We start from the raw sequence: 9,641 nt of genomic DNA on the forward strand, positions 1-9,641 counted from the left end.
TGATCAAGAGCACAAAACAGACTTTTCAACTAATCTAATAATCAACTAATCGTTTCCAGAACGGCCTTTTTCATTAAAAAACACAAAACCACAACGTGACAGGCAAAGGTAATCGTGCTGCCTTTAAATTAGGCCAGATTGCCCCAGTAGTACTCCTGGATGGGGACTCCACAATTTGGGTTCATTTTAAAGCGCATTTTTAGGTTTGAACGGGCATCTCCTGCTTGGGACGTGGAGCCGACGTATGTAGATGGTCACTTTGGGGCGATTTCCTTCATTCAAACGATCGGGGAGGCTCCGCTGATCTCTGGAAGCAGAACGAGGCCTCGGTGGGAGGGGAACACCTTATAGAAGCACGCAGAAGGGAGGGTTGGGGTGAGTGCCGACGGCCCTCATGGGTGTCTCTTGCTTCCAGAAAACAGGGTGCCGGGACTTGTACTTCCCAAGCGCTTAGTACAGTGCTCTGCACACAGTAGGCGCTCAATAAATACGATTGATTGATTGATTGATTGAAGAGTGTTTTGTGTATGTGGGTGCACGTCCTCTACGCCCCAAGGGATGCCCTGAACTCCCTTTGCGCGGATGAGGGTGACGAAAGAATAAAATCTTTCCCCTTCATGGCCTCGAGCAATGGTTCCATCGGTCGGGAACGTGGAGGGAATGTCGGAAGCTACGATTTGGGGGATGCAATAGAAGGGTCCAGGCCTCTTTTATTTTTTTTTTTTGGCGGGGGGGGGGAAGCCGCTCCATAAGGAAGTTTCGGGGGCCCGGTATTGTCACACGGAAGAGGAGGCCCGGGGTCGGCTGGGGCTTCGAGAGACAAAGGGCACCGGGGAGGGTGTTCGGGGGGGACACGGCGAGGAGTTCGGAGGCTCCCCGGGGGGGGCGGGAGGGAGGTGTCACCGGCCCGGGAACAATATGGAGGGGGGCCCGGGAACGGGAGATCCCAATGGCCCTTGGGCTTCCTCACCTGGAATCTCCCGGCTGCGGCGTTCAGTCGGTTTCTCCACAGCCGAGGCCGCCTCAGCCTCCCCCGGCTCGCGATTCCCCTCAATATGGCGGCCGCTCCGCCGCGGCGCGGCCCTTCGCGGCCCTTCCCCTCCCCTCCCTCCCCACCCCCCGGCGGCGGCGGCGGCGCGCTCCCGACCCCGCAACGGCCCGCCTCGCGCGCCCTGCGCGCGGCCGCCTCCCTCATTAGCGTAAACGCGCGCGAGGCATCTCGGGAGTGCGTCACGTTTGCCCGATTTGAATCAATACAGGAAGTGGGGGCGGGACCTGGGTTGCCGGGGCAACCGGGCGGCCCGCCCTCAGCCGGAGGGGCGGAGCCTAATCGCTTAGTGGTCGTCGTGCGTAGCTAGGTAGAGCTACGGATAGACAGAATTTTAAATAGAGACTATTAAATCCCCAATATATTAAATCCCCAATATACACATTGTATACAATATACACATGATGCATTGTATACACATTGTATACAATATACACATGATGCATTTACTGTATGGTCCAGGAGGACTTCCCTGATTAGATTAGACTTTTAGACTGTGAGCCCACTGTTGGGTAGGGACTGTCTCTATATGCTGCCAACTTGCACTTCCCAAGCGCTTAGTACAGTGCTCTGCACACAGTAAACGCTCAATAAATACGATTGATTGATTGATTGATTAAGCCTGCCTGCTTTTCCCCTGCTCCCTCTCGATTAAGGGTATTTTATCCATCTCCCTTATGCATCGGCTTTGCGCTTTTTTAGTAATGACGATGGTATCTTCTAGACTGTGAGCCCGTCGTGGGGTCGGGATTGTCTCTATCTGTTGCCAAATTGTACTTAGCACAGTGCTCTATCTCCTTTAGGCATCATCTTCGCGCTTTTTTATAACGATGATGGCATCTTCTAGACTGTGAGCCCATTGCTGGGTAGGGATCGTCTCCATCTGTCGCCGAATTGTACTTTCCAAGCGCTCAGCACAGTGCTCTGCACCCAGGGAGCGCTCAGTAAATACGATTGAAGGAATTTGTTAAGCGCTTACTAGGTGCCAAGCGCTGCTCAGAACAGTGCCAGCGCTTAGAACAGTGCTTGGCACGTAGTAAGTGCTTAACATGCCATCATCATCATCACTGGGGGAAATACAAGGTAATCAGGTTGTCCCACCCGGGGCTCACAGTCTTAATGGCCATCTTATAGATGAGGTAATCGAGGCAAAGAGAAGTTGTTGTGGTATTTGTTAAGCGCTTACTACATGCCAGGCGCGGTACTGGGGTAGATACAAACTAATCAGATTGGACACAGTCCCTGTCCCACATGGGGCTCACGATCTTAATCCCCATTTTACAGATGAGGTAACAGGCACAGAGAAGTGAAGTGTCTTGCCCAAGGTCACACAGCAGACAAGTGGTGGAGTCGGAATTAGAACCCAGGTCCTTCCGGCTCCCAGGCCCGTGCTCCATCCACTAGGCAACGCCGCTTCTCGCTTGGCTCTGTACCCTGGAAAGACTTGCAATCCACCCCTCCCTTGGCCCCACAGAACTTGTGCACATGTCCGTAATTTATTTATGTCAATGTCCATCATCCGCTCTAGACTGTAAGTTCCTTGTGGCTAACGATTCTGTTACATTGTACTCTCCCAAGCCCTACGTATGCTGCCCAGTAAGCACTCAATAAATACTGCTGATCGATTGGGGAAGGCAATAACTAAGGATCAGATCCATCCTACTAGAAGCAAAAATTGCAGAGAAAATCTTGTAATGTATTTCACTGTATTTTCTGGGAGGTTTGGCAAGTGAGAAGCAGTGTGGCCTATGGATGGGAGAGTCAAAGAGGGGACAGGGGAAGGAGGGTGAGACTGGAGAGGTGCAGGGGGGATTTTAGGGACTTCAAGCTAGATGGTTTCAGTCTTAATAGTGAAGTAGATGGCAAGGTCATCGGGACAAGAGCTGGGGAAGGTGGGGACTACAGGGATTCGAGGAGGAGGTTAAAAGTCTGAAACAGGTGGTGCGGGGCAATGGGCAAGGGAATCAACAAAGGTGGAGAAGTATTATTGCTGGGCAGAGTTACAGCAGGTGAGGATGAGTTTGACATGCAAGAGGTCGGCCCGGTGTCTCGATTTCCGCCAGCAGCGCTCCGCAGCTTCTGTACGGGAACGGAGGAAGTGTAATGTGGGGGTGAACTAGGGCTGCGGGTTGGTGGTACGAGATAGAGGGACAGGGAAGCGAAGAAGTTGCGGTGAGTGGAGACAGCGGAGTTGAGGGAGTGGATTTATTTGTGCATCAGGAGGAGGTAGGTTGGGTTTGGGGGCCAAATGGGGCAGGGTGATGTGGGATAATTGGTAATTAAAGATCGGAGGTCTCTGTGGGGGACGGGGGTAGTTTTGGGAGAGGGGGGTGAACGGCAGAGAAGGCAGCTGAGTAGGTTTTGGGCAGAGAGTGGGATTTCAGAGTTGGTGAGGTTAGAGGTTGTACAGCAAGTAGAGATGATGAGCTTGAGTGTGAGGCCAAGTTGGTGAGTGGGTGAGGTGGGGTGGAGCAGGAGGTCACTGGAGTTGAGGAGTGAGAGGAAACAGGCCGTGGAAAGGTAGTCAGGAGCATCTTTGTGGAAAGTGAAGTCCCCTGAGTATCAGTGTAGTGAGGGAGGAGAGAAGCAGAAACTCCTATCAGCTTCTAAAATCCTATCTCCTTCGAGAGGCTTTCCCTGACTAACCCCTCACTTCTCCTCCTACTCACCCTCCCTTCTGCATCACCTGTTCACTGAGCTCTCTGGTACTCACCCCACCCCCAGGCCCACAGCACTTATGTACCATACTTATCCTTTTACTCTGCCATTGCTCCTATCTGCGATTCATTTTCATTTCTGTCTCCTCCTCTAGACCGCAAGCTCCTGTCTACCAATTTTATTGTATTGCACTCTCCCAAGCACTTAGTACGGTGCTTTGCACACAGTAAACGTTCAAGAAATGTCATTGATTGATCGAAGGCAATCAGTTGTACCCTTCCCTCCCCCCCACTTATCCTCACGTCTCTCCTACTATAATAATAATAATGATGATGGCATTTATTAAGTGCTTACTATGCGCAAAGCACTGTTCTAAGCGCTGGGGAGGTTACAAGGTGATCAGGTTGTCCCACGGGGGGCTCACAGTCTTAATCCCCATTTTACAGACGAGGTAACTGAGGCGCAGAGAAGTTAAGTGACTTGCCCAAAGTCACACAGCTGATAATTGGTGGATCCGGGATTTGAACCCCTGACTTCTGACTCCAAAGCCTGTGCTCTTTCCACTGAGCCATGCTGCTTCTCGTGGATATATATATATATATCTATAAATATATAATAATATATAATAGTTATATAACTATAATATAATATATTATAATATATAATATACCAATTATATTACTATAATATGTAACGTAATAATATGTCTATATATACTATAAATTATACAGTTATGAAGCTCACCTATGAGTGCGCGGGGGACAGAAACAGCCTGTGTGGGTTCCACAGTCCTGGCTACATTAGGCCCGCAAAAAGCTGGTCGTTTGTTGTGTCATTGTTCTTAAAGCTTAGAGCGCCAGGTGCTGTTTTCTCTTTTGCTTGGTTGTCTCGCTTTCCCTAGGACGCTTTTGTTTGAAGAGAGCTGTGCCAATCAGCGACTTCAAAGACGCTATGTTGCATTATGATGCTTGAGTGGGGTGACATCCAGCATTTTTTTGTTTGTTTGTTTGGCAGGCGAAAGGTGGCATGGGTGATTGTGAGGTGATGTTGGGCATAATCTGTTAAGGTTGCCAATCCCATGAAGCCCCGATGACTTTCTTCCGTATGTGGGCATCACCGCCAACCCTGGCAGAGGTCACTCATTTAAGATGGTTTCTCCTGCATCAGTCCTAAATCTCGTTAGAAACGTTATTCTACGCAGTTTGTCCGTGTGGGGGCTTAAGCGCTTTTGATGGTAACTAAGCGCCTTTGCGCTCTTTCCCCTAGGCCACACTGCTTCCCTTTGTGCCTGCTCCTTCCCCCATTTAGATCGTAAGCTTCTTGAGGGCAGGGATCATGTCTTCCACATTTTTCACTATGTTCCCCAAGATCCTAGCAAATGCTTTTCACACAGAAGGAACTCAAAACTCACTGATGATTCTGATACTGGTCAAAACCTCCCCAGAGCCCACAGCAACCCTGCCACTGACTCTGCCCTGCTGCTATTTCGGCGACTGCTCCAAGCCGGATACAGAGTTTCCAGCTTGGGTCGGGGTTTTCTGCCTCTGTTGCCCACCTCCTCTGGCTGTCTCTCAAACTTCGGCTGGGGCATTCCCTTGAGGTAGAAGTGGCTGTGCTGCATTGGGGGCCAGGTGACTCGTCCCATGCTGGAAGATGGGCTTCCCATTCCCCTAAAAGATTGTTAAATTCCACGTAGCATTTCCCACACGGTCAGGCTTCATGTGTCTATTCCAGCTGAGCTGGATTTTCTTCCAGAGTCAAGGTCAAGAAGAAAATCTTGACATCTGCCTGATTTGGACTTCTTTTCCTGAACTTGGCTGAGCTCCAGGTAATGTCATTCAGTATGGGACCCCTCTGTCATGTATAATAATAATGATGGTATGTGCGAAGCACTGTTCTAAGCGCTGGGGGGATGCAAGGTGGTCAGGTTGTTCCACGTGGGGCTCACAGTCTTCACCCCATTTTACAGATGAGGTAACTGAGGCACAGCGAAGTTCAGTAACTTGCCCAAAGTCACACAGCTGACAATTGGCAGAGTCCGGATTTGAACCCATGACCTCTGACTCCAAAGCCCATGCACTTTCCATTGAGCCACTCTGGCTGAATCTGCAGCCAGGCAGACAGAGGGAAATTGTGGGTTTTAAGGACTGCCATGCAACTTAACTGTGCTTTTTACCAGTTCTGTAGTCAGGGTTTACCCTCAGAGTGCAGTGTGGAAAGCATGACCCATTGCACAGCAATATTTTCAGCCATAGCTGTAAACATAAGGCCCGCCAGCAACTGCGTCGACTTCATATCCAAAAGAACAGACGCACACCCAGAGTGTATGCTCTAATGGTCTCTCTTCCCCGATTCCCTGATCAATTGACCAGGGAAACACATCCACAGTATTGAACTAAAGAAAAGTTGGAGGAAAACATTAGACTCGCCAGTGTGCGTTCTCTTCCACCTGTCAATCAGTGGTGTTTATTGAGCGCTTACTGTGTGTGGAGCACAGTACTGAATGCTTGGGAGAGGACAATATAATGGAGTTGGTGGATAAGTTCCCTGCCCACAACGAGCTTACGGTCTACTACTTGAATGAAGGTTAGGAGGGTAGTATTAGAATATTTGGTGATTCTATCCCACAGATCTCTACCCCTAATCTTATGCCAGTATCCCTTTGTGCCATCACCTCTACCCAACTCTTTCACCACTTACTATATTATTGTGGTATTTGTTAAGCCCTTACTCTGTGTCAAGCACTGTTCTAAGCGCTGGGGTGATAATAATAATAATGGTATTTATTAAGCACTTACTTTGTGCTGGGCACTGTACTAAGCGCTGGGGTGGATAAAAGCAAATCAGGTTGGACACAGTCCCCGTCCCATGTGGGGGGTCACAGTCTCAATCCCCATTTTACAGATGAGGTCGCTGAGGCCCAGAGAAGTGAAGTGACTTGCCTAAGGCCACACAACAGACAGGTGGAGGAGCCGGGATTAGAACCCATGACCTTCACACTTCCAGGCCCGTGCCCTATCCACTACACCATGCTGGTTCCCACTACAACACGCAGCTAATCAAGCTAATCATATTGGACAACGGTCCCTGTCCCTCATGGGGTTCACAGTCTAAGTAGGAGGGAGGACAGGGATTGAATCCCCATTTTACAGTTGAGGAAACTGAGGCCCAGAGAAGCGAAGTGATTTGCCCAAGGTCACACAGCAAGCAATTGGCAGAGCTGGGATGAGAATACAGGTCCTCTGTTTCCCAGGCCCATGCTCCTTCCAGTAGGCCATGCTGCTTCTCAAAAGCCCCCGTGACCTTATGAGGGGCAGGGTAACGAGTCCCTGGGCAGTGATTTTATTGCTCTTCCCATTGCTCTGCCTGGAAGCTTCAGTTAATGGAGAACAGCGAGAATTGAGTACCTAATGTTCCAAGTGTGTGGGAACGTCCAAATGGAAGTAAAAGATGCAATCGCCGCCCTCAAGGAGCTTACACCCTAATGAAGGAGACAAGGAGACCAGATTGCCGAATTCATCACAGGCAAAAGAGTAAGAGGATGGCAAAAAACAAAACTGTGCGGATAAGTAGATGGGTGTTAAGGTGGCTGATGGGATGGCAGGAAGGTGGGGGGATCTCTCAGGAGGGCTTTGAAGGTGATGATTGGATTGGGGGAGTTGAGAGGAGTGGGAAGGTGTGAACAATGAGTTGGAGGTGGGAGAGTTGCAAGTGAGAAACAGATGAGCTTGAGGGGAGTGGACTGTGAGCTGGGGTGGACTGAGAACAGAAGAAGTGAAAGGGAGGTAGCGGAAGGACTGCCTTGAAGCCATTGTTTTGGAGTTTTTGTTTTATGCAAGGTGACTTGCTGTGGGCAGGGAACATGCCTACCAACTCTGTTACATCTCTCAAGTGTTCACCCCCTCCTACCTCACCTCCCTTCTCTCCTTCTCCAGCCCAGCCTGCACCCTCTGCTCCCCTGCCACTAACCCCCTCACCGTACCTCGTTCTCGCCTGTCCCGCCGTCGACCCCCGGCCCACATCATCCCCCTGGCCTGGAATGCCCTCCCTCCGCACATCCGCCAAGCTAGCTCTCTTCCTCCCTTCAAAACCCTACTGAGAGCTCACCTCCTCCAGGAGGCCTTCCCAGACTGAGCCCCCTCCTTCCTCTCCCCCTCCACATCCCCCCCACCTCCTTCCCCTCCCCACAGCACCTGTATATGTTTGTACAGATTTATTGCTCTATTTATTTTACTTGTACATATTTTCTATTCTATTTATTTTGTTAATGATGTGCATCTAGCTTTATTTCTATTTATTCTGATGACTTGACACCTCTCCACATGTTTTGTTTTATTGTCTGTCTCCCCCTTCTAGACTGTGAGCCCGTTGTTGGGCAGGGACTGTCTCTATATGTCGCCAACTTGTACTTCCCAAGCACTTAGTACAGTGGTCTGCACACAGTAAGCACTCAATAAATACGATTGAATGAATGAATGAATGAATGTCGTATCTCCCAAGAGCTTAGTAAAGTGCTCTGCACACAGTAAGTGCTCAATAAATATGATTGAGTAATTGACTGGAGGTTTTTGAGAAGGGGAATGAGGTGCCCTGGCTGGCATTTTAAAGCGATGATACATGCAGCTGTATGTTTGATAGGCTGAGGAGGGGAGAGGTTTGAGGACTGGAGATCAGGGTGACTCAGCCTGTTTGTTAGGAATTTATAAAGTACATTTAGCAAGGGCCGAGGAGGAGAAGATCTAGTAATGCATTAATTGCACTACATTAATGCATTGATTACACTACCGTTCATCAAGAATTTCAGACAAGGCCTGCGTCGTTGCTTTCGAACTCCATTTGACAGCTGTTTGCACAAACTGTGAAGTGGCCGCCCTGAGCCTCTCAGCCCTGTAGCAACCAGAGCTGACGTGGGCAGACTGCCTTTTGTTTTCTCCTTGCCTTCCATTGAAACATTCCAAGGAGATCCTGAGATCTCAGAGATAAGGGGGTTGGGTCCTTTTCTGATGGAAGGGAAGAGCTGATTTTCAAAAGTGGAGGGGGCCAGGAAAGCAGACGATGGTGATTCACTCATAGGGATAAACACAGTCAAATATTAGGGAGCCCAGTCTGGAAATGAGAAAGGCAGGTCCTTGGGCCAAAATGGATATTACAGGAGTACATTTCAGGAGTCTCAAAACAATAGGACATCTTTTTTTGGTCCCGGGAGATGCTATTGAGTAAGTGATACATCCAGAGGAGCACAGGGTGGGTAGAGAGGAGAAATGGCTTACTGCACAAGAAACCAAGGTCTCTTGGACCTGAAATAGGCGTCTGTAGCTGCTCAGGGACCCAGGCCATAGCGATTTCTCCTCCTGCTACTGCAGCCCAGCTTTGGGTTGCGTGTGCACACACACACACTCCATTTGAGTCTCTCTCTGTCTCTCTCCCTCCCCCTTCCCTTTTGGCCCCCTATCCCCTCCCATGTGTCCTACAAATTTGCACCTCACGGGCAGAGGAGATAGAGTCCGCAGCTCAGCCTTTATGAACCTTTACAGAACATTTATTGGCTCTCATTGGTGGGGGAAGGGACGGTTTCATTCTTATTTGGGGGGCGAGGGGTCGGGGGTTCAGTGACATTACTGCCTTTCTGATATAGATGAGGGTGCTCTACCGAAGGCCCTGATTACAGCCCCAACCTGCTGCCTGCTCTGATCCTGGCTGGTACAGTTGCTAGCACAAGGCAGACATTCAAACTGTTCCGGTTGGGAGGAATTTGCATTTACCAACCTTTTATAGTCACACTGATTGCAGCGCGTGCTAGGAAGAGGAGAGTTTGCTTTTGCGGCAGCTGGCCTCTAATGTGGGCAGCTGGATCCTGGGACTCCAGTTGGATGTGGATTATATTACAGCGTCCCAGGGAGCCTAGGAGCTGTGCTATAAGATGGCTGTCCTAATA

At 49.8% G+C, this 9,641-nt stretch overlaps 1 protein-coding gene across 7 annotated transcripts in view; it reads right to left on the reverse strand.

The window, feature by feature from the left end:
• FZR1 (fizzy and cell division cycle 20 related 1) overlaps positions 1–4,545 on the reverse strand; it is a 54,954-nt gene extending 50,409 nt beyond the window's left edge. For 5 of the 7 annotated variants that reach the window (XM_038770679.1, XM_038770676.1, XM_038770678.1 and 2 more), the window contains exon 1: positions 971–1,065. The gene's annotated coding sequence lies outside the window, so the exon portion shown is untranslated. Of the gene's footprint in view, positions 1–970; positions 1,066–4,450 lie in introns of those variants that run through there. The other 2 variants (XM_038770680.1, XM_038770677.1) reach the window with 1 other exon arrangement.
• Positions 4,546–9,641: the final 5,096 nt, after the last annotated feature.

The sequence above is a fragment of the Tachyglossus aculeatus genome, chromosome X2 (genome assembly GCF_015852505.1).
Source record: "Tachyglossus aculeatus isolate mTacAcu1 chromosome X2, mTacAcu1.pri, whole genome shotgun sequence".
Classification (NCBI taxonomy): domain Eukaryota; kingdom Metazoa; phylum Chordata; class Mammalia; order Monotremata; family Tachyglossidae; genus Tachyglossus; species Tachyglossus aculeatus.